Source organism: Otolemur garnettii, unplaced genomic scaffold (assembly GCF_000181295.1).
Source record: "Otolemur garnettii isolate 467f Iridium unplaced genomic scaffold, OtoGar3 scaffold00005, whole genome shotgun sequence".
NCBI lineage: Eukaryota > Metazoa > Chordata > Mammalia > Primates > Galagidae > Otolemur > Otolemur garnettii.
In genome coordinates, this window is record NW_003852400.1 from 21,183,298 (window position 1) to 21,205,882 (window position 22,585).

The window sequence follows — 22,585 nt, forward strand, 5'->3', positions numbered from 1 at the left end:
TTTCAGGGTCGCAGCTCGCCTCAGGAAGGTTGAAGTGCACTCTTCAATCTTCTCTCTTGTCTCTGCTCCAAACCATCAGCTAATTTGCTAAGGTTCTGTCCTTTCAGCCTCCTTCTGGACGGGAGCTTCTGTAAAAAGCTGGCTGCAGTTCGCCATCTTGGAAAAAAAAAACTGTGGTAATTCCTGACAAAATATTAGCAGCTGTTGCATCTAGATGATGGGTCTACAGATACTATTTTCTGTATTTCTTTGTTATGGTTACAATATTATATAATTAAATAAAAAAACGTGTTCAAAAGAACAAATTAGGGCTCCCTTCAAAATAAGTTTTGGTCCAATTTCAGTGCCATTCCAATTTGGATGTCCAGAGGAAGCTCTTTATAGGATGATGCCATGAGTAGGCTGACTCCTATGGGAGTGTGATATTTTTGTGATTGAACCTCCAGAATCATATCAGCAGTTCCAGAGACTCTGCCCATCTATAAAATGTGTCTGCCTATGCCTGTGTACTGCAAAAACAGTACCTACATCCAAAAACAGAGAGGAAGGTAAATGTCTCCTAGAAAAGAAACATACATGTTTGAACCGGTACATTTTGAAGTTGAAAATGTTTGAAATAAAAGCTCTCTCGTTATTTCTTAGAAAAAATCCAGATCATTTGTGCACAGTGAGATAAATTCTTTAGAAAGACCAACAAAAATCATGCTATAGACTCTTCTCATAAAAAGGGAACTTGCAATCAATAAGTATGTGGATATATGAAGAAAAAATAATTCTCTAAGTTACTTAAGATTTGCTTCTTTAGATACAATAGATTATGTCTTATTGCTTTGAGGGGAGAGCCTTATTCTATTCAATTAGTAATGTTGTCCTGTAAGTAAGGAGAGAAATGTGAACACTTCTACCATCATAAAAGTGGTACCCAGTCAGCCTTCACCAACACATATACGGGTAAAAAGCTGCTATCTGCCAAAATTGGATCGCATTACCAAATGCAAGTTTAATTAACTGGAAAAAGTTAAATTTTAATAAATAATTAGAGTGATTATTAAGCACTATGGTGCTCTTAAAATGTGCTGTGTACTTCCCAATAGCAGTACTGATATCTTCCAGGTCGGATTTCCTCCTCATTGCATGTCATTACCTTCTGATAGTAAAACTAAAGTGATGGGTAATTTTTTTTTCAAGGAGAAGAAAAAAATGTATAAAACAAAAGTCAAACTTTATGTGGGTCACATGACTACATTTTATATCAATTCCGAAAGAAGTCTGGCACCTGCTTTGTTCAAGGCAGGTTTTTACGTACCGAATATGTAAAAACAGATAAAATACAGGCTCTCTAAGAACTCACAGACTGAGAAGTAAAATATTAAGCATCATACAAGAGATGTTTTTTCAATTTATTTTTATTTTTATTTATTTATTTTTTTAAGATGTGATCTCCCTCTTGCCACCCAGGGAGGGAGTGCCGTGCCATAATCATAGCTCCCTGCAGTCTTCAACTCCTGGGCTTACGTGATCCTCCTACCTCAGCCTCCAGTTTGAACTAGACTATAAGTGTGTGTCACTGTGTCCAGCTGGGATAAATGTTTTAATAGAGGTGTGTTCCAAAGGCTTCATGAGCATGAGAGAGGGAGAATTCATTCTGAAAGGATGGCCACAGAAGGTACTGTAGAGGTACGCCTGGAGGTAACATGAACAGGCAGGGAAGGGAAGATGAAAACAGCATCTTACGCAGAAGAAAAGAACACCCAGGAAGCCACCCAGACTCCAAGTGTGCATCTGGATGGCAAAAACGTGAATTGCTTTGTGTTGCTGCAGTGCAACATTAAAGGAAATAAGTGACAGGAGATGAATACAGAGGCGATCGGGACAGATTGTCACGGAAGGCTTTTAAGGAGTGGTTACGTATGGTTGTATCTGGGTTTTTGAAAATAAATCATCTTCATTTAAAGGTGAGAGAGATGAGAAGGGAAGATTGCTTATAACACCGTCCAGTGGTCAGCATGAGATGGACCTGGGGGTGGCTAATGTAGATCACCAGCAAAGACAATGGGAAGGAGATAAGTACAAGGAATTTTCCAGAAATAAATCCATGTGGTAATGGAGAGGTGGGAGAGACAGGGAGAGAGAGGAGAGAAAGAGAGAGCAAGGAGGTAAAATAGATAGTAAACATGGTGGTATTACTACCAAGGTAGAGAGCTTGTGAGTTAGGAGCAGGGCAGGTGAAGACACGGGCGATTATTTATTGTGTTTAATGTCTTTGGATTACTGATGCCTGTTTGACCTCGAGTAAAGATAACAGTATTCTGGTCTAGAATTTGGGGCAGAAGTGCGGTCAGTAGATGGATATTTGGGATTCATGTGTAAGTAAGTGACGATTTAGGTTATGGGGTTAAATTACTCAATAATAAAGCACAAAACAAAATAAAATAAGCATGCACGAGACACTTTCTGATTAGCATGACACCTTAAATAGATCTAATCCTTTTTGAAACCAAGAAAGTTGCTATTTGGACTACCTTCTTCACTTCTTGAGGGACACTGTGCTTGATTATTTACCTTTTATCTCTCACTAATAATTTTTAGAATTTTTTTCAATTAACAAGAATGATTTTTAGAGTATACATAGTGTCCCACTTAATACTGTCCCATGGCCCTTTCTTTCTTTCCTTCCTCCCTTCTGGAAGCACTGTGTTCTGTGATCAATTTTCCAATGTCTTCTATTGGTTTGGAGTTGTCCAGGTAGGTAAGAAAACCAGATTATAGAAAAATCTGGGGACAAGTTCTTAGCAAGCATTTTCACAACCTTTCCACAATGTGTAGTTTCCCTCATTGCTAATATCATGTATAGCTGATTATCATAAGATTGATACTTAATTAGCATATTATTGCTTTTAGAAATAGCATATTTTCTTTAACGGTATAATAGAAAAGTATATATACTTCAGTAAAAATGAGAGATAAAAATGAATTCCTGCATTTCTGCTGCATGTGAGCATTTCCCTTTTTATTATAGAGCATTAATTAGGTATAGAAATGGTTGAACAACTTTGTTCTTGTCTTGGTTCCTTATGTTCTGTGTGTGAAATACTAGAAATCTGGGAAAAATTCAAGGCAATTTTTATCCATTGCCATCTTACTCTGACTTCTTTCTCCTAAATCAGCTTTCAAATAATCATTATATACCATACAATGGACAGACTTAACTACAAACTCCGTGTCTAAATTTGAAATTATTTGAGTCATCTATCATTATTTACTTTAATTTTAATTTAATACCATCTAGCATTCAATAACATCCCAAGACAATGGTGATTCAGTCTAATTAGTCCTGTGTTGGTTAGGATCAGATCTCGCCATATAAAGTGGGAAAATGCAAAGTAATAGATTAATGCTCAAGTCTTACTCCTAGAGAAGTCTAAGGTAGGCAGCCTTGTTCTTGGTGGCTCTGGATGATGGGGGCCCTCGTCCCCTTTTATCTTTCTACTCTGACATCCTTAGAGTTCTCAGAGGCAGAAGAAAACTTTACTTTCTCAGAAGTTTCACACAAGTCTTCTGCTTACATCTCATTGAATGGAACAAGCCTTTTACATAAGAAGATCTGTAAAATGTGGTTGTTTAGCAAGTTATCACTCACCCAAATAAAACTGGATTCTATTTCTAGTGGAGAATGAAGACAGTGGATGAGGGAGAAGACAGTGAACCTACCCTGGTCTCAGTTCACCATCACAACATTATTTTAATATAAAATAAAAAAAAATTACTGGGTTAATTTCCAGGCCACTGATCGGAATTTACACTACCCTATTCTCTAATTGCTTGCTTTATCTAAATTTATAAAATAATATAGATTCTAGTTTTCTAATAGCAGAAATTCAGTGTAGTATAACCTATGAGGTCATTTAATTCAAATAAAAAGGCATTGATTAAATGTAATAGGGTACGAAATCTGTGACTCTTTAGGAAATTATTACCTTGACATCAAGAAAAATAATACCCCTTTCAAATTCCACTATTTGCTTCTAAAACCCTCTGCTAAGCCAGTCTGCCTTTGTTGGTTTTGAATGTATGCTCCATCCTCACTCACACAGACATCAGCCTTGTGTTTGCAAAAAGTACTTGACCTACATCAGCTGACTTCCATGACAACTTTCCCCTTTATTCTGCAGATTTTCCTGAGTTATTTTCTTACCTTCTGCCATCATCAGTTTCTGATCTCTTCAATTCCAAAGTTTTCAGTCGTCACTCCACGCTGATGGTCTGCATTCACTTGAATGGGTTTTTAGAATTTGTGTTCTTCTGGAAACACCACATCTCCAAGATGTCAACCTCTGTAAAAGTATGAGATTTAAAATCAGGAAGATTTAGGTTCAGATGCCAGCTTTGGTATTTGCTTCTGTGACTATGGACAGGTAGACTAATTTCTTTGAGCCTAGATTTCTTTATCTGGAAAATTATGATGAACATGCCTACTTCTTTGGGTCACTGAGATAATTAACCAAGACAGAAAGGTGTAGATGTCCAATATCCCCTCATCTCAATTATCACGGTGGTTGTCTTCAAAGAAGGTATGACATCTTACTGAATGACCCTCTAGGAGACTTTCTGGTAGCAGAGTGGGCTCTTCATAATGTCTGCCATGGGAAGGACATTTCTGTGTTCACATCTCGTTGTAAGGTGCAAGTTTGTGCTTACTCGCATGTCTGGATCAGTAGATCAAGTCATGACCCTGGCATCAAGAGATTATTTGAGAGTGGACTCAAATTTTAGCGGACCTCAGAGAGGGCAACATAGTCTGCTGTGTAAAGTTTCCTTTTTTTTTTTTTTTTTGAGACAGAGCCTCAAGCTGTCCCCCTGGGTAGAGTGCCCTGGCATTACAGCTCACAGCAACCTCCAACTCCTGGGCTCAAGAGAGTTTCCTGCCTCCGCCTCCCAAGTAGCTGGGACCACAGGCGCCCGCCACAACGCCCGGCCATTTTTTGGTTGCAGCCGTCATTGTTGTTTGGCCGGTCCGGGCTGGGGATTCGAACCCGCCACCTTAGGTGTACGTGGCTGGCGCCCTAGCCGGTTGAGCCATAGGCGCCGAGCCAAGTTTCCTTTTTTTTAACTTCCCTTTTTTATTTCAGAATATATTGAGATCTTTTCTTGTCATGCAATGTTTCCTTAATTTAGCGTGTTGGAAAGCAGAGGCTAGGTTCTCAAGTTCTTTTCCAAAATGTGTTAGGTTTCTTATGCTTACTGTGCATTCTTCCCACTGATGAGCTTTGCATACCTGGTATGTCAGGAAAGACAGCCTGGATGGATTCACAAAGGTTATTTTATACGCTCCTCAAACAACTGCAAAGATGTGCCCAATTAATACCTTAATTTGATAACAAAGGTTTATTCTAGTGGATTTTTTCTGAACCAAGAAGATCTTAACCAGGATCTTATCAATGCTGCTTCTGTGATCACACACGCTCTCAACCCTGTGGTGTTTATGCCTTGATTGGCATGCAAATACACTGGTGAGGCTATAACTTTTTATAATACTCCGGTAGTGCATTAAAATCAGAAGGTTTCCTAAATCTAAGGATTGTAAACTATATAGAATTGGTGAGTCTTTAATTTAACCATAAGGTACTTACCCACATTATCAGAAACTGTTCGAGCCCCAGCTGGAGCAGGCATTTTAAAAACGGGTACTCATTTGAGTAGGTTTTAGTATAGTGGCTATCCCCAGGCTAACTTACGATGGGTCTCCGACAATGCGTGTAGAATGCTGGAATGAAACCCTAATTATGGATTTTGCAACTTCAGATTCATTTGGTCACGTTGCCAGGGTTGACTAGTGGACCTGCCAGGGGCTATGGAGCCTGATGGAGTGAAAAGAAGGGCCCATTCTGGGGGCTGACAGCCAGTCCCGCTCAGCTCTCCCTGGCTATGCGAAGGTCTGGGTGAGGACATGTCTTCATGGCATCTAGTTCATGCCATGATGGGAGCATGCTTTCATTTCCTCCTGGTAAGGTGATAGTCGGATTGTCTAACCCAACCCCCTCGGGCTCAATGCCAGAGTTTGCAAGTTAGGGGGAGAGAACACAGAGTCAAACAGCAGATGTCGCTGACACTGCTATACAGAGCTGGGGACTTGGAGCAGTGCTGTCTTTGTGGATTTAGCACCAAGACAGTTGAAGTGGATAGGAAAGCCATCTGTTCAGGAATGCAGGTAAGAGAAGAACATTTTACAGTAGCTTCCTGGGCCACAAGGAGGGAGCAGCATATAGTTTTTCTCTGGCATGCGGGGCACTGCTGGTGAGGGTCTCTGTCCGTAGGGAGCCAGGACTGATCAGACAGTATTTTGAATGTGGTCGCAATTTTGAGCTACACAGAGAATACCCCTGTGGATCCTGATTTGAGTCAGGGAGTGAGGATTGGAGATGCTTGTGATATTAATACAAGAGACAGAAAGATAAGAGAGAAAGAGAGACAGAGACTTTTCCTGGCTGCTGGTAAATATTCTTCATTTCTTGTCTTTCCCGTAATCCAGGTTTACATATTTCTATGAGTGAAATCTCATGGTACTTTAGTAATACTTGACGGCGGTACTTAGTCGTGCTTCAGTATCTTCAGAGCTCTTTCCTGTTTGCAATACTATAGTGAGAGAGTTAGGGATGGATATATCCGGGGCAGGCTCCCTGTATTTGCCTCTTGACACTTTGTGTGTGATCATGACCAACACATTTAAATTCTGTAAGCCTCAGTTTCTTTACCCGTAAAATAGGGATGATAATATCATTGCCCTCACAGGCATTTATAATGAAAATTAAATGAGATAATCATGTCATGAATTTGCCATAAACACATCCAGGCACTCAGTGCCTGTGTGTAATACATAATATTCACTTCTTTAGACTGACTGGAGTTTTGCCTTTTAAAGTCCTTTTCACACTAAACAGAAGACTTTGTTAAGCTGTCAAGGCAATGATAACTCTTGGAAATTTTTTTTTATTCTTTCTTCACTAAGCGGTTAAATTATTTCACAGCTTATCAGCTGTGATCCAATTCCACAGTTCATACTCAGGCAAAACTGCCTTCTCACATAATGGGAGTTGGGTACAGAAACTACACAATCAGGACAAAGGATGTTAAATTGCTATTTCCAGTGTGACTTACTTTGAACCTGATACACTATGGTTTTTCTCCTGCTATTATAGTATCCAATTCCTGCTTGGAATAATTCTGCATCTCCTCACATTTTACAGAGCATTAGCTTGAATAACAATTTGACAATCAGATAGGCTAGGCAGATGCCACTGTATCTATATCCTAATGTGATCCACCGATTAATAATGCAAGTCAATAATTTCTGCATTTCAAATAATGATTGTATGTTAAAAACAACAAAAAACAGTGGACACTTAGAAACAACTAACATCTGAACAGTGCTTCAAATCAGTCACCTTTCTTTCCTGAACGACTAAACATATACATACAAGGTGGACATGAAGTTCATGTGCAATTTAAATAGCAATAGCTATGAAAGTTAGCACATGAACTTTTTGTCCACCCTGCATATACATATACAAACACATATGCACAAGGTATATTTTATTCTTTTATTAGGTTGATGCTCTGGAACCCAAGATGAAGCTTTATTCCGTAGGATGGCCTTCATGGCCAAGCTATTTTTCTTTGTGATAAGCTACTTCTCCTCAAGAACTGGATCTGAATCTACAGCATTATTACGTTTGGAAACACCTGTGCTAGTGCTTCAGCATAAAGCAGTCAGAGAATGAGAGAGAGAGAGATTCACAGAGGGAGAGAGATAGACAAAAGTCAAGGCCTAGGCTCAGTGCGCTTAGCACAGTGGTTATGGCTGGCCACATGCACTGAGGCTGGTGGGTCTGAACCACCTGGCCTGGGCCAGCTAAACAACAATGACAACAGCAACAAAAAAATAGTGAGGTGTTATGGTGAGCACCTATAGTCCTAGCTACTTGGGCGGCTGAGGCAAGAGAATTGCTTAAGCCCAAGAGTTTAAGGTTGCTGTGAGCTGTGATGCTATTGCACTCTACAGAGGGCAATATAATGAGACTCTGTCTCAAAAAAAAAAAAAAAAAGTCAGGCCTAATTCTCAGGAAGAAGAGAGGGAGAAGAGAGAAAAGTATTTATCTGAGGGAAAACAAATTCTAGACTTCTTTCAGACTCATGGATAAAAGAGAAAAAGTGGAAAAAAGAGTGAAGATTAAATGGGCCCACTCTGTGGTAGTGACCCCAGACTATCACCATTTGGGCTTCATGGAAAGTGTCTGAATGGGAGCAGATTTGTTAACTACGAAATTCCGTGTCATACATGCTTCTTGATGGTAGAATGTTTTCCACCAGACCCTCTTTCCTCCTGAGGCATAGTTAGGGGGAGAGGAGGTGAAGAGTGGGAGTTTCAATTTCTTTCTCTGTTCATCTAATGTAAGCTAATGTACTAGTTGTATCTTTCTTCTATTATTTCCTTGGAGTTAAGGGTTGGGTCTGTGATCACCTAAGAACCAGGCTGTTCCTCCTGAGGGGAGATGTCAGAAAACATCAGTCCTCCCTGCATTCCTGGAGTGATTTTCTGGGGTGACTAACTACAGTCAGTACTTGATTTTTGTACATCTGGTATAGATGATATAAGTATTAATAGTTAGCTCCTCTATACCAATTATTTCTTTTTTATTAAACCATAAACACATGGATTATGTATACATGAATGCATTTATGGGGTATAATATGCTGATTTCATATAGAATTAGAAACACATCACACTGGTTAATATATACCTCATCTCATTTACTTAGTTATTGTGTTAAGACATTTATACTCTATACTGATAAATCCGACATGTACCCTTGCATTATGCACCAAAGGTATGATCTCACCATTCACCCTCCCTCGAGCTGGCCTCCCATCCCCCTCCTCCCTCCTCCCTTCTTCATCTTGAGCCATAGTTGTGATCTATTCTTCATATGAAAGTGTGATTGGTTTCACAACAGTACTAAGTACATTGGATATTTTTCTTCCATTCTTGAAATACTTTGCTAATTAGGATATGTTCTAGCTCCATCCATGTAAACATAAAAGAGGTAGTCTCCATTTTTTAAGGCTGCATAATATTCCATGGTATACATATACCACACTTTATTAATCCATTCATGGGTCAATGGACACTTGGGCTTCTTCCATTACTTGGCTATTATGAATTGAGCTGCAATGAACAATCTGGTGCAAATATCTTTGTTATAAAGTGATTTTTGGTCTTTTGGATGTACACCTAGTAGAGGAATTGCAGGAACAAATGGCAGTTCTACTTTTAGCTCCCCGAGTATTCTCCATGCTTCTTTCCAAAAGAAGCATATTAGCTTGCACTCCCACCAGCAGTGCAGAAGTGTTCCTTTTTTTCCACATCCATGCCAACATCTGTAGTTTTGGGATTTTGTTATTTGAGCCACTCTTATGGAATTTAGATGATATCTCTAAGTGGTTTTGATTTTCATTTCTCTGATGATTAAAGATGGTGAACATTTTTTCACATGTCTGTAGGCCATGCACTTGTCTTCTTCAAAGAAGCTTCTGTTCAAGTCCCTTGCCCACAATGAAATGGGATTACTTGTTCTTTTCTTATTAATAAATTTGAGTTCTCTGTGGATTCTGGTTATCAAACCTTTCTCAGAAGCATAACCTGAAAATATCCTCTCCCATTCTGAGGGCTGTCTGCTTGCTTTACATACTGTGTTCTTGGCTATGCAGAGGCTTTTTATTTGATCAAATCCCAGTAATGTATTTTTGGTGTTGCTTCAATTGCTTGGAGGGGTCCTCCTCAGAAAATATTCTCCCAGGCCAATTTCTTCAAGTGTTTCTCCTACACTCTCTCCAAGAATCTTTATAGTTTCATGTCTTAAGTTTAAATCTTTTATCCAGTGAGAGTCAATTTTTGTTAATGGTGAAAGGTGTGGGTCCAGTTTCAGTCTTCTACAAGTCGCCAGCCAATTCTCCCAGCACCATTTGTTAAATAGAGAATATTTCCCCCAATTTATATTTTTGATGGGATTATCAAAGATCAAATGATGATAAGTGTCTGGGTTCATCTCTTGGTTCTCAATTCTGTTCCATACATCTACTTCTATTTTTGTGCCAGTACCATACTATTTTAGTCACTATAGATTTATAGTATAGTTTGAAGTCTGGTAGCATGATTCCTCCTGATTTATTTTCATTTCTAAGTAATGTCTTGGCTATTCAAGGTTTTTTCTGGTTCCATATAAAATGAGGTACTATTTTTTCCAGATTTTAAAAGTCTGATAGTGGTGCTTTGATAGGGATTGCATTAAATTTGTAAATTGCTTTGAGTAATACGGACATTTTAACAATGTTGATTCTTCCTAGCCATGAGCATGGTATGTTTTTCCATTTGTTAACATCTTTGGTTATTTCTTTTCTCAGAGTTTCATAATTTTCTTTATAGAGATCTTTCATGTCCTTTGTTAGGTAAATTCCCAAATATTTCATCTTCTTTGGCACTACTGTAAATGGAATAGAGTCCTTGACTGTTTTTTCAGCTTGACTATTATTGGTATATATAAAGGCTACTGATTTGTGAATATTGATTTTGTATCCTGAGACACTACTGTATAACTTGATCACTTTTAAGAGTTTTGTGGTTGAATCCCTGGGGTTTTCCAGGTATAAAATCATATCATTTGTGAAGAGTGAAAGTTTGATCTCCTCTGACCCTATATGGATACTCTTGCTCACTTTCTCTTGCCTGATTGCAATGGCTGAGACTTCCATTGCAATGTTAAAAAGCAGTGAAGACAATAGGCAACCTTGTCTGGTTCCTGATCTGAGTGGAAATGTTTTCAATTTTACTCCATTCAATATGATATTGGCTGTGTGTTTGCTGTAGATGGCCTCTATCAATTTAAGAAAAGTCCCTTCTATACCTATTTTCTTAGGTTCTGATCACGAAAGGATGTTGGATATTGTCAAAAGCTTTTTCTGCATCAATTGAGAGAATCATATGGTCTTTGTTTTTTAGTTTGTTTATGTGATGTATTATATTTGTAGATTTACATATATTGAACCAACCTTGAGTCCCTGGGATAAAACCAACTTGGTCATGGTGTATAATTTGTTTTATGTGTTGCTGAATTCTGTTTGCTAGGATCTTATTGGATATTTTTGCATTTATGTTCATTAAAGATATTGGTCTACAGTTTTCTTTTCTTGTTGGGTCATTTCCTGGTTTGGGGATCAGGGTGATAATTCCTTCATAGAATGTGTTGGGACGTATTCCTTCTTTTTTGATGTTTTGGAAAAGGTTAAGTAATATAGGTGCTAGTTCCTCTTTAAAAGTTTGGTAGAATTCTGATGTGAATCCATCTGGTCCTAGACTCCTCTTTTTTTGGAGATTTCATGTAGTTGATTCTATTTCAGTACTTGATATAGGTAATTTCCTTCTTAATCTTATCTCTGACCCACCTATCATTCAGCATAAGGTTATTTAGCTTTCATGTTTTTGTATGAGTCTGATGATTCCTGTTGTTACTGAGTTCAACTTTTATTCCATGATGGTCTGAGAAGATGCAGGGAATAATTTCTATTCTTTTAAATTTGCTGAGGTTAGATTTGTGACCTAAGATGTGATTAATTTTGGAGGATGTTCCATAGGCTGATGAGAAGAATGTATATTCAGTTTTGTTAAGGTGAAATGTTCTATAGCAATCTGTTAAATTCAATTGTTGTATGGTGAAGTTTAAGTCCAAAATTTATTTGCTTAGTTTCATATTGGAGGATGTACCCAACACTGCCAAAGGGATGTTAAAATCTCCAACTATTATCGTGCTGAAAGATATTAAATTGCTCATGTCTGCTAGGGTCTCCCTTATAAATTGAGGAGCATTCTGGTTGAGTGCAGAAATGTTAATAATTGACATCTCATCATGTTGAGTGTTTCCCTTAACAAATATGAAATGGCCATCCTGTCTTTCCTTACTTTTGTTGGTTTAAAGCCTAGTGTGTCTTCAAATAAAATTGCCACCTCTGCTTTTTTCTGATTTCCATTTGCCTGGATTACAGGTGCCCATCTCTTCATCCTGAATCTATATTTATCCTTTAAGGTAAGATGAGATTCTTGTATGCAGCATGTATCTGACCTGAGTTTTTGTATCCAGTCAGCCAACCTGTGCCTCTTAAGAGGACAGTTTAAGCTGTTCACATTAGTTGAGAGTATTGATAAACCTCATGGTATTTTGGGTGTAAAGTTTTTTGAAAATTTAGTGGACATTTTGAATCTTTTCACCAGGGTGGAAATTGGGTTTTGGTCAAGAATTTTAGAGTGAATTTACATTGGTGGTAGAGCATTGTGCTGGTCATTATGGAGGATGGGTCTGAGGATATCCTGAAGAGCTGGTTTGGTTATGACAAATTTCTTCAACGTGTATATGTCATTAAAGTATTTAACTTCTCTGTCATAAATAAAGCTCAATTTAGCTGGATACAGGATTCTGGGCTGAAAGTTGTTTTGTTTTAGGAGATTGAAGTTCAATGACCATCCTCTTTTGGCTTGAAAAGTTTCAGCAGAGAGACCTGCAGTCATTCTAATATTCTTCCCCATGTAGGTTATGATTTTTTCACATCTGGCTGCTTGCAGGATTTTCTCCTTCATATTAAATTTTGTGAAGTTAATTACAATGTGTCTAGAAGATGCTTTATTTGGGTTGAGTGGTGCTGGGGTTCTGAAACTGACTGCTATCTGAATTCCAGTGTCTCCTACCATGCTTGGAAAGTTCTCCTCAATTATCTCATGGAGTAGAGAATCTGTGCCTTTCGGACCATCCTCTTCTCCTTCAGGGATTCCTATGAGGTGAATATTTCCTCTTTTGGAGTGGTCCCATAATTCTCTCAGGGAATGATCCATTTTTGCTCTCTACTTCTCTTCCTCTTTGAGCATTTGGAAGCATTCAAAAGCTTTGTCTTCGATGTCAGAGATCCTTTCTTCTGCCTGCTCCATTTTGTTACTGAGGAATTCTACTGTATTTCTCAGATCTTTGAGGGCTGTACGTTCTTGCCTCAATGTGTCACTAAAATTTTTGGTGATTTTGTCTTTGAATTCATTGAATTCTTGAGACAACTTTTGAATTGCACCTTGAATTTCAAATTCCATCTTTGCCTCCTTTGTTGTGGCTCCTTTGTCATTCTTTGGGGGAATTGATCTACTCTGATTATTCATGTTGCCCAAGTTTTTCCACTGATTCTGCCCCATGATTATTTTTCACCTTTTGGCTAGGGAAGCTGATAAGGTGAGGCCTCAGTCCCTCCAGAAAACCAATCTCTGGAGCCCCGTTTCTGACCTTATGACATGACAAATGCTTCTGCCAGACTGTGTGATATGAGAGGGGAGAGGAAGGAGAAAATCTGAATGTCTTTATGTCCTGCACTTGTCTTCCATTTCTATCACTCCACCATGCACTGTTACAAGTGAGTCTCACAATTCAGTCCACATTCAAGTGGAGGGAAATAAAACTTCACTACTTGAAAAAGGGCTATCAGAGAATTTTTGGACATATTTCAAAATCACCCCACCTTCAAATATTTTATAATCATTTCAGAAACATCTGTGATCAGTCAAGTTAAAACATTAATTCAGTTAGCTCTAAGGCCACATCAAGTAAGGAATTTGCCATGTCTTCGATTTTCTACCTTAACTAATTCTTCTTCTTTTTTTGTCCAATTACACACATCAGGCAGCATTATACACTAAAATGGATGGAACTATAGACCAGCTACTGCAATTGGACCCCTTTAATTATCAAGAAAATGCCTATTTCCACAGAAAACAGCGAATTCACTTTCTCACTTTTTTCTGCTAAGGAGTAATTATTTGCTCATAAATGATCACTCTTTTCTTTCCTTACAGTGAAATTATAATCGAAACTTTTTCTTTTTAACATTTCTACATATTTTGTTTGGCCTTACCTAAAAGAGTGTCACTGGAGTGAGTGTATTGTGTGTGTGTGTGTGTGTGTGTGCACGCGTGCATCTGTAAATATAGCCCAGGTCATTCTGTACAGAACTAATATATATTCTTTATTATGAGTAAAGGATTATTGTAACCACAACTCTGGCATACTGTATTGTTAATGGCCCCAGTAAGGCATGGATCAGTAAGACCATCTCTGTCCTTGTGTCTTCCTCTCCATATTGACTCTGGGATTATCTGTATGTGTTACTTTGTCTCATTAAGCATCAGCATATGTGATGCAAGCACAGGCTTGATAAATATTTGTGGATTGAGCAGCCCCATCTTGACATCCAGCCCCTGTGTAAGGAAGTCTGAAATAGCCATTGAAGAGGCCACGTGGAAAGGGTAGAGGCACTTCTGCTGACAGCTCCAGCCAACTGCTGCTCATGTGAGTGAGGCCCTTTAGGACCAGTCAGACCCTGGCCTACCTACCAACTGACCATGAGCACATGAATGAGCCCAGTGGCTACTGCATAGGGTAGAAACAAGTTGGCTCAGCTGGCCCTGACTAACTTGCCTAGCCACAGAGTCACAGAAAATAAAAGTTGTTTGGGTGTTGCTATAGCAATAGTTAACTAATATGAGCAGCCCTTCACAATTTTTAACTTTTTTTTTCAGTTGGCTTTGAACCTGCCACCTCCGGCATATGGGACCAGTGCCCTACTCCTTTAAGCCATAGGTGCCGCCCCAAATTTTAACTTTTTAAGATTATGGAATGTCAGACACAACACAGGATTATAGCATTGGAATAATAACATGTGATTTAACCACAAATATCCCCACAACCCAACATGTCCCCCAGTTCAAAGGATAACAATTTAAATTAGTGTGTTTTCAACCCTTTTTATCTCATGGCACACTTAAACCTATAGTGAAACTTCTGCAGCATACTTAAATTATGTTGATCAAAAAAAGAGTAAAAAAAGGAATATACTTACTTTGCTTTGAACTTCTTTTGAAAATAATTTAATTAATGATCTTCAAAAATTGTTGCAGCATACCTAAGATCCTCTTATGGGACATCAGAGGAAAATCACTGCTCTAAATGCTGATTCTCTTATACAGTAGTAGTTCCCAAGCAAAGAGACTACCAGATCAGTACACACTGAAATCCTGACTGAAGTTTGTAGCTAAAGAGTATTGTTATTTGAGGAAAAATGTAGACAGGAAAAATATAGAGAAAAAGAAAGAATCAATCTCTTGGTTTTAGCTTTTCCAGGCTGTTACTCAATCTTCCAGAAGTTCAGAGATATTTGAGAGAAATCTAACAATAGTACATCAATTGTACTATTTTCCAACTGTCTCTATAATCTTTTGGGAGCCTGAAGGAGCTTGTCAAGTCTATGCTGCCAAAAGCTGTGATTCCTGAGCTTTCCCCAGGAGATTGGCCCCTCAGGGTCAAATCAGAAACAATCTGTCTTTTGCCCAGGTCTCTTACTATAGACCTACTCCTCATAATTTCTTAATTCTCTTGGATTATGAATGAACTTCATTATGTTAGTACATAAAAGGTACTCAATAAATGTTTGTTGGATAAATGAAAAACGATTTTACTATAGCCTGATATTCTATTTCTACTACATATTTTCCCCTATCTAGAATAGAACCTGACTTCCCATGTGAAAACATAAAATTTCTCAGAGATAATTTTTTAAAAGTCAATAAATAGAGTAAAGCAAAACAACATAAGTCAGGTTAGTAAAATCCCTGACACCAACCACTATCCACGTCCCTGGTTTAGACTTAGCCTACCTTGATTCCAGAAATAAATGCCAGTTTTTGGTATCAACTGATTCAAGAATTTTGCTGACTCCATGTGGGATATAAGCCACAAGAAGAGAAGCTTCCCCTTTGGTCTGAGGCTTAAGAATACATTACATGTATTCTCCGAAACACGTAGTTCTGGCATGGCCAGATTCCCATTCCGTCCAAGTGACTCTCATGCAGCAGGTTTTAAAATGATTTTATGTGTGTAATTAAAGATCCCAGAATTATCTTGTCTCCAATCCTACTAATTTCAGAAAACTATACTTTATTTCAATGCTTAAAAGCAAGAAGCCACAGGATCCTGTCCATATTATGAAGGAAACAAAGTAGGCAATACAACATTTTATTTTAACTGGAGCTTTTGTCTTTAAACATGTGCTTTCTACTCTAGCCTATTGGAAGGAGCTCCTTTTCCTAATATCTGTGGGTCCAAATAGCTTCAAGTCAAAGCAGGTTGCAAGTCTTATTTTGGTCATTTCCCCAGTCTTCCCAGCATTTGCCACTCCAATTTACTGAAAGGTCACACTCACTGCCCCCAAAAAAGACAACTTAGAAAACAATGGTAGGTTAGATTGTGGCCAATATCTACTAACATGGACTGGGCTAGACCTCAGACAGGCCTTAGAGGCTACACAGTGTCTAAATAGAGCTTGTCAAACATGGCTTATTTATGGAAACTGGCATATGTTTATTAATGCTTCCTGTCCACTCAATGGATGCATTTTCACAAAACTAAAATACTATGGTTTTACGTAGTCTAAGAGAATGAGCAAAAATCATGTAATTAAATTTAAAAACCTGTTGTAACAACAAAGAGCCAACACTGATTTTCTGTCAGGCTTAAAGCATAAATATTTGCTAATGATTAAAGATAAAGTTTTGCAGTTGGAAGATTTTTAATCCAAATTTTTGGCCTGGCATTCAAAGATTAATAATATAGACCTATAGTATTTGGAACCAAGTCACACATGACTTGAAGTGTCTTTGTGAGAAATGATGTAGAGTCTCTCTTAAGACTAAAGTAATTAAGTTTTTTTTTTCCCCCAATATCCAGCTAGCTAAAGACTCTCAGTATTACTATTGAGAAGACTTCAACTTTAACAGTATTATAATTGCAAAGGCTGTCTTAAGCTAAACATTGTTCATTTTATGCTAAAAATAATTATGCCCCCGGAAGCATACACCCCCCCTCCCAAAACAGAATAAACAGAAGATGCCAAAAAAGTATATACATTTTAAGAAAGGAACAAACTGTATTTAAATTGCAATACTCGATATATACTGATAATAAAAGAATGCAAATCACTTTGAGCTCCTCTTGCAATTGCAGAAGTCAAATGTGACTTGATTATTACAAATTTAAAACAGTGTTTTCCTTTCTTACAATGTGTATGTATTTTTTGGCACCTTCTGTATATTTGAAGTTCAATTCAAATCAAACACATATTTTTTCCATGTGGATTCATTTCACTTAAATTTTTGTTGCTTGGAGCAGTACTTATACACCTAAACAAACTCAGCGTAATTAGAATATCATTTAAATGTGTAATGAACATTTGGATGTAAGAGGATGTAAGATAAATGTGTTACTAGTTGAATAAGTAATTATTTAAAATGTGCTATGAGCAGATTTGACCAAATGATATCCTATTAAATATAAATATTTTAATCATAAATAAATCACAATTCTAGCAGAAATAGTCTACTAAAAGACTTAAAAACCAGCAAAACGATCCATTTCTTTTCTTGCATCTTGTTGGAGAGTATGTGTATATCTCTGTGTGTGTCTTCTTCCTTATGTGTTTGTGGTTTGTGGCAAAGAGAACATAAGATTTTGTGTAATAAGATGACACTGCTGCTTGTATAAATGTTTTCAGTTGATTAGAATTTTAAGATGTATCAAATGTACCCATTTGCAATGACTAGACATGTTTTATATTATATTTAGTGCAACTTGTATTATTGAATTTTCTTTCTTTTCCTTGTTTCTTGGTCTTTCCCCATATTAAGCCTACTAGGAAAAAGAGACTTTCTTCTGTATTTAATGTGGGTACATTAAAACTTTGGGGATCCTAAGCTCTCTTTTAATATGCATGAGTACTTCAAAAGTCTGAATAAGAATAATGTGGTTTTATAAAAATGTGATTCTTTACTACCTTTTTACTAGAATATAATTCATAGCCAGAGATAATGCATAATGCCAGATAATGGACTCCATCAGGTAAAGAGCATGCCACGAAGTCCTTGTACTACTATACAAATAATATTTTTCCAAGAAAACATATTTTAAATGAGCAAAAATATTCCAGTCATGCAGTTGTGTTGCCTTTTCTTTCCTAAGAGAAGAATGACATTGTTGTGCATGGTTTTTCTTTTGATGGGCTTCAGAGGTCATACAACTTTAATTTGTATATAAAAAGAATATATACATGTGTATAAGATTGAAAAAGAAAAAGCATGCCTGAGAACTTGTGGTATGAAAAGACTGCAGAATGTAAGAAAAAATAAATAAAGAAAGAAAGAAAGCAAATGCAAATTTAAATGAAATAAATGCTAACTATTTCCAAGCACTAAGAAAATGCTCCAGATAGTGTTCTGAAACAAAGATACTATGTTCTGGTCGGCTTGCAGTACCATGGGACCATTTTGTGTGCTTTTTGCCTCCATCAGTTATCTTTAGTAATGCCCTTCCTATTTTACATTGATGTTTATATAACTATATTGATAATAATATTGCACTATCAAGTTCAGATTAACATCTCAAAGCCCTGAAAAAGTCTCCTTCAATGCCTTATTTTAGGCAAAGAGACAGCTGGGCCCTTGGGTCCTTCCATATTTCATGTATAACTTCATCTCTGGAAACAAGAAAGGGGAGGAGCTAGTGAATTCAAGTGTGGTATTGCAGGTTTCCCACAGTGGTGTCAGGTTCTGGGCTTTTGCCATCAAGTGTTAGGGATTGTTTAAAGGTATTTAGTTAGATATGTCCTTGTGCCTCAAATAGTTTTCTATTTCACCTGACTTAGTGAGTTATCACAGAGGAAGGAAGGCATTTTTTTTTTTTTTTGAGACAAAGCCTCAAGCTGTCCCCCGGGGTAGAGTGCTGTGGCATCACAGCTCACAGCAATCTCCAACTCCTGGGCTCAAGCGAATCTCCTGCCTCCACCTCCCAAGTAGCTGGGACCACAGGTGCCAGCCAGAATGCCCAGCTATTTTTTGGTTGTAGCCGTCATTGTTGTTTGGCAGGCCCTGGTTGAATTTGAACCCGCCAACTTAGGTGTATGTGGCTGGTGCCTTAGCCACCTGAGCCACAGATGCCGAGCCAGGAAGGCATTTTTTAATAGAGAACTCATTATTATTATTATTATTATTATTTTTTTTTTTGAGGCAGAGCCTCAAGCTGTCCCCCTGGGTAGAGTGCTGTGGCATCACAGCTCACAGCAACCTCCAACTCCTGGGCTCAAGCGAGTCTCCTGCCTCTGCCTCCCAAGTAGCTGGGACCACAGGCGCCCGCCACAATGCTTGGCTATTTTTTTGGTTGCAGCCGTCATTGTTGTTTGGTGGGCCTGGGCTGGATTCGAACCCACCACCTTAGGTGTATGTGTCTGGTGCCTTAGCCACTTGAGCCACAGATGCCAAGCCGAGAACTCATTATTTTTAGGAGAATGTTTCTTTTCTTGAAGTTCTTCCCATTTGGATCAAGCATCTAGATAATATTTTGAGATTCTTTACAGCAATGTTTTCCAAATTGAAGAATATACCCTTGAAAAACATACATGTGTTGGGATATTGACTTAGCAAGTCTAGACCAGCAATTAAAATTAAAATTAAAACTTAAAATATAGCAGGTTAGGCCTTTTCCTTGCTGCAGTAATGTATCTTGATTTGTATATTTACATCTTTTTCATCAGTAAACCTTGTTTCTTGCTTAAAAAATATATAGCAGATTAACTCAGCTACAACTGAATAGAAGCTATCAGCCTTCATTGCAGTGTCTATTTCAATTACATATATATGTTCATTTGTGCGTATATTTATTGAATCACTCTAAAAATGTACTTTTACATGGAATTTTGGTGAAAAATACTTGAAAAACACTTGTTTTTTGCAATGTAATTTCATTAATGTTATGCTTTTATGAACAGGTCAATGATTCAACCTAGGAAAACTGCCTCCTTTGTAGACAGACACACACCTATGTGGCAAGAGAGCCATAAATACTAATTTCATATAAGATAGTGGTCACACCAACAACTGCTATCAAAGATATTAGGAGGGGAAAAATGAGATATGCCATTATTCAGAATACACACCCCTCAGTCTTCTACAGGCTTGTTGATTACAACATAAACTATTTAGAGAAGAGAAATTGTCCTTCAGACAAAACATATTCTCTTCTTGCACGTGTCTAAAGAGTGATCGGGGTGACAGACGGTTAAATGAGAAGTTTTCTACTTTCTCAAACAAGGTTTTCAACTGTTGAGAGTTCACTAGGTGACTATTTTCATTTTTAATTTCAAAATACGAAGGAGGACAATTGTTTTTGTGACATGGACACACTGTTTAATGCTTAATAAAGAACTTTTAGAACGCTAGAATAGTGTTCGTTGTTTCAAATAGGTAAATTTTTATCCCTCACCCTCCTTCTCCCCCCCCCCCCTTGGTTTCCAATGTCTTTTATATCTCATTGGGCCTGTGTGTGCCACTGTTCAGATCCCACTTATTAGTGAGAGCATGTGGTATTTGTTTTTCCATTCCTGAGATACTCAACTTAGGATAATGGTCTCTAGTTCTATCTAAGTTGCTGCAAAAGACATTATTTCATTCCTTTCTATGGCTGAATAGTACTCTATGGTGTATGTACATATGTTCTTTATCCATTCATGAATTGATGAGCACTTGGGTAGATTCCACATCTTTGGAATTGTGCCACAAGAAATATTTGAGTGCAGATGTCTTTAGGGTAAAATGACTTCTTTTCCTTTGGGTAGTGGGAAAGCTGGATTGGATAGTAAGTGTACATTTATTTTGTTGAGGAATCTCCACACTATTTCCATAGAGGTTGTACTAATTTGCAGTCTCACTAAGAGTGTTGAGCATTCTTTTCTCTCCACATCCATACCAGTGACTATTGTTTCTTGACTTTTGAATGGTCATTCTGATAAGTGTAAGGTGGTATTCCATTGTTTAAATTTGAATTTCTCTGATAATTAGTGGCAGTGAGCATTTTTCCCCATATTATTTTTTTGCCATTTGTCTATCTTCTTTTGAAAAGCCTCTGTTCATTTCTTTTGCCCACTGTTTGATGGGGTTGCTTATTTTTTTCATGATAATTTCTTTGATTTCTTTGTAGATTATGGTTATTAGTCATTTGTCAATTAAACAGTTTGCAAATATTTTCTCTCATTCTGTAGAATTTGTGTTTACTCTGCTGATTATTTGTTTTGCTCTGCAGAAGCTTTTTAATTTAATTGAATCCCATCGATTTATTTTTGCTGTCTCAGTCTTTGCCTTTGGGGTCTAAGTCATAAATTCTTTCATAGGCTGATGTCTTCTAGAGTTTTTCCTATATTTTGTTCTAGAATTTTTATGCTTTCATGCTTTACATCTAAGTTTTTTATCCACTTTGAACTAATTTTTGTATATGGTGAGAGATTGGGTCCTATTTCATTTTTCTGCATGCGACTATCTAATATTCCCAGCACCATTTACTGAATAGTATTTCCCTTCCTCAATGTATAGTGTTGTCTTCTTTGTTAGAGATCAGTTGGTTGTAGGTAGATGGTTTTATTTCTGGGTTCCCTATTTTTGGGTCTGCATTTCTACTTTTATGTCACTACCATACTATTTTGGTTACCATAACCTTGCAGTATAATTTGAGGTCAGGTAATAAATTGCTACATTTGTTCTTTTTGCTTAAGATTGCTTTGGATATTTGGGCTGTTTTTTTTTTTTTTGGTTCCAATATAAATTAAGTTTATGATTATTTTTTCTATATCTGTGAAATATGGTGTTGGTAGTTAGATGAGGATTGTGTTGAATCTGTAAATGACCTTGGCAGTATGGAAATTTTTTTTTTTTTTTTTTTGAGACAGAGCCTCAAGCTGTCACCCTGGGTAGAGTGCCATGGCTTCACTGCTCACAGCAACCTCCAACTCCTGGACTCAAGCGAGTCTTCTGCCTCAGCCACCCAAGTAGCTGGGAACACAGGCGCCTGCCACAATGCCCAGCTATTTTTTGATTGTAGCCATTATTGTTGTTTGGCGGGTCCAGGCTGGATTCGAACCCGCCACCTTAGGTGTATGTGGCTGGCGCCTTAGCTGCTTGAGCCACAAGCACCGAGCCAGTATGGAAATGTTAATGATGTTTATTCCACCAATCCATGAGTGTGGATATTTTTCCATTTGTTTGTGTCATGTAAAATTTATTCAGTATTTCTCACTGTAAATATCTTTCACCTCCTTGGTTAAGTGTATTTCTAGATATTTTATTTTCTTCGTAGCTGTTATAAATGGTATTGAGTTTTTGATTTTATCCTAAGCTTGATGATTTTAGTATATAAAAGTGTTACTGATTTATGTATATTGATTTTTAACCAAAGACTTTACTGAAATTATTCATCAATTCTAGCACTCTTTCAGTCGAATCTAGAGTTTTCTAGATCCAAGATGATTTCATTAGCAAACAGGAATAGTTTTCCCTCCTTTCCAATGTGGATGCCCTTTATTTCTTTCTCTTGCCTGATTTCTCTGGATAGGAATTCTAGTAATATGTTGGATCTAA